Consider the following 3,932-nt stretch of genomic DNA (forward strand, 5'->3'; position numbering starts at 1 on the left):
AATTCAAAATACACACACCTGATACACATACACACACCACTCCCACACACCCAATACAATATAAAACACACACCCACATCACCCACAAACCTCCACTCCTAGAGATTCGTGAACACGCACCGAGAAAAGACATCCGAGCACCCAGATGCCAAATTCACTGTCACCCAGCAATATTTGCACGCACTTCACACAACACACCAATACACATCACCACACTTAGCACCACACAATCCACCCTATACATCACCCACACCACCCCATGGCTCCGCAAAGGCACCCCAGGTTCTCTGATGATGAACTCAGGGTCATGGTGGAGGAAATTGTACGAGTAGAGCCACAGCTGTTCGGGACACAGGTGCAGCACACCACCATTGCCAGGAAGATGGAGCTATGGAGCAGAATAGTCGACAGGGTCAACGCTGTGGGACAGCACCCAAGAAATCGGGAGGACATCAGGAAGAGGTGGAACGACCTACGGGGGAAGGTGCGTTCCATGGTATCCAGGCACAACATAGCGGTGCAGCGGACTGGCAGCGGACCCCCACCTCCTCCCCCAGAATTTACAGCATGGGAGGAGCAGGTCTTGAACATCCTGCATCCTGAGGGCCTTGCAGGAGTAGCTGGAGGAATGGACTCTGGTAAGTGAAATCTTCACTACTTCATCCCCCCCACCCCACCAGCATGGCAACTCATACCCCCACCCTCACCCCCATCACACCTACTCCTTGCAAATATCTCACCATCACAACCCACCCATCCCAACACCTAGCCCTGCATGCGTCCACAAAGCATGGACACCCATCACCAAAACATGCCCACTGCACATACACATACACCCCCCCCAAACCATCGTCACAACAGCCCCCACAAAGGAATGGCAGCACTGGGGTACACGGGCACCCACCCATTGCACGCCATGGCACACACAGAAGCAATAACCATACTTTTGTACCCCTGCAGGACCCGAACGCCAGGTCACCACGCAGGAGGGTCCACAAATGTCCACTCCACCCCCAGAAGAGGCCCACAGTGATGACAGCACCTCTGTCTCCCTGGATCTAGATGACCAGCCCGGTCCATCGGGGACCTCGGGACAGTCGGTTCCCCTCAGACAGCCACAGCAGACCTTCCCCCCCTGGGAACACCAGCACAGCACCCACCCAGCGGGCCCATACCTCTGTCCCCAGGACACGTCAATCAGCGGTGTGTCCACCACTACAGGGCACCCAGGCTAACCCAACACCCCAACAACAACAGGGACCTGGGGGCAGTGGTAGTGGGCACACGGTCCAGGGGACAGAGGCCCAGGGAAACAGGGGAACTGGGAGGGCTGCTGTGCGACAGGGGGGGGAAAGGCCCAGGGAACCCACTCTCCACGAGGCCCTCTCCTCCATCATGGGAGCCTACCACCACTCCCAGGAGACGATGGCGACGATCCTGGGCAGGTTTCAGGAGATCCAGCTTCTGCAGGAGCAACAGTATATGGGGTTCAGGGAGGAACTAAGAAACATCAGTTCCGCCATGGGTACCATCGTAGTGGCCCTGAATCAGGTAGTCACCACATTGCGGGACACTGTGGCACCTCAAAGGGCCCCTGACACTAGCATGGACCAAGAACTGCCTACCACCTCCGCCGGCGCTAGTGGACAGGAGGCCCTGATACAAGACCAACAGGCCACCAGAACCCCACCCCCTGCAGAAGGAGAACCCCCCCGCAAGCGGGCCCTGAGATCCAGGAAGAAGACAGAGTAAGATGTCAAGACCCCCGCCAGCAAAGGATACCACCCTGATTGTCATCCCACTGTCCCACATTGTCACCCTGTCCAACCTTAAACTGCCCCTGCTCCACTTTCCACAGGCATTTGGACGATGCACCTGTGATACTGATAGTCTGGACTCTGCCATGGACAATCCTCTACCATCACCCCTCACCGATTTGCAACCACCCATCCAATTTAGAGCACTTGAATAAACACACTTATTGCACATAAACAATCTGGAGTCTGGCTGTGATTTTGAACAAATTTATTAGACATGGCCGTGCCAAAATGTTCATTCACATTGTGATACCAACAAACTGCTGTCACACAGCTGTAGTCCATGGGGAAACAAATCAGATGTCACGCAGTGGGGCCCACATCTCTGAAAACGGAAGGGAAAGTCACAACACAGTTACCATACACTGGGTGAAAAAGTCAGACAGTAGAGAGGTAGAAGTCTTTAAGTAAATGTAATATGCCGGTGTGTACTCTTACCTGTGTGTCATTGACAATACTGCTGTATTACTGTGTTCCTGTTCTCTATGTCGTTCTCTTCGGCTTCCTCCTCTTCACTCTCCACAGGCTCCACAGCTGCTACAACACCACCATCTGGACCATCCTCCTGCAGAAAAGGCACCTGGCATCGCAAAGCCAGGTTGTGAAGCATACAGCAGGCCACGTTGATCTGGCACACCTTCTTTGGTGAGTACATTAGGGATCCACCTGTCATATGCAGGCACCTAAACCTGGCCTTCAGGAGGCCAAAGGTTCGCTCGATCACCCTCCTAGTCCGCCCATGGGCCTCATTGTACCGTTCCTCTGCCCTTGTCCTGGGATTCCTCACTGGGGTCCCCTAATAGCCACACCCGGTGCCTCTGGAGTTGACCCATCACATACGGGATGGTGCTATTCCGCAGGATGTAGGCGTCATGCACTGACCCAGGGAACTTGGCATTAACATGGGAGATGTACTGGTCAGCCAAACAGACCATCTGGATATTCATGGAATAATAACTCTTCCTGTTCCTGTACACCTGTTCACTCCTGCTGGGGGGGACCAAAGCAACATGTGTCCCATCAATGGCACCTATGATGTTGGGAATATGTCCAAGGGCATAGAAATCACCCTTCACGGTAGGCAAATCCCCACCTCAGGGAAAACTATGTAGCTCCGCATGTGTTTGAGCAGGGCAGACAACACTCTGGACAACACCTTGGAAAACATGGGCTGGGACATCCCTGATGATATGGCCACTGTTGTTTGAAATGACCCACTTGCTAAGAAATGGAGTACTGACAGCACCTGCACTAGAGGGGGGATCCCTGTGGGTTGGCGGATGGGTGACATCAGGTCTGCCTCCAGCTGGGCACACAGTTCCTGTATAGTGGCTCGGTCAAGCCTGTATGTCAGTATGACATGTCGTTCCTCCATTGTCGACAGGTCCACCAGCGGTCTGTACACAGGAAGATTCCTCCATCTCCTTGCATGTCCCAGCAGACGGTGCCTATGAAGGACAACAGCGAGCACAGAGTCAATCAACCCACAGGTACGTAACTACAGCTTGCACATAACACGATTCCCAATGCATTGAAAGGTTTGCATGAGTGTTGATGCAAGGCCTAGGTATGTGTGACGCAGTAGAAATTAAGCCATGTGGGCCCTTGAAATGGCGGCTGCCTGACCTGTGAAGTGTGACAGTGGGATGTGAGGTCAATGCGCTGGCGTGGCACACCGTGGTGGTAGGCGGTCGAAGACCGCGGTGCAAAGCCGCATTGATTAACATTGAACCCTATGGGTTTCAGGAGCCAATGACGATGTGCGCCGGCGGTTGCGGTACGCACCGCCGCGGGGCGTGACCGCCATTTTCTATCTGCTTAATCACTCGATACCTGATCTTCCACAGGAGAGGACCTACACTGCAAGTGCTGCTGTGACCTCGGTCTGGAAGAGACAATGGCTCAAGTGACTGGGGAAAGGGCCCCTGCCTTCACTGCGGAGGAGTTGGAGAAACTTGTGGATGGGGTCCTCCCCCAGTATGCGCTACTCTACGGTCCTCCAGACCAACAGGTAAGTACAGTGTGACCATGCTTTGTGGGCAATGGCTGTGTTGAGTGGGGTGAATGAAACATGGTGGGGAGGGGAGCGATTGAGGCATGCATCAAATGACAGAT

The sequence above is a fragment of the Pleurodeles waltl genome, chromosome 2_1, assembly GCF_031143425.1.
Source record: "Pleurodeles waltl isolate 20211129_DDA chromosome 2_1, aPleWal1.hap1.20221129, whole genome shotgun sequence".
Classification (NCBI taxonomy): domain Eukaryota; kingdom Metazoa; phylum Chordata; class Amphibia; order Caudata; family Salamandridae; genus Pleurodeles; species Pleurodeles waltl.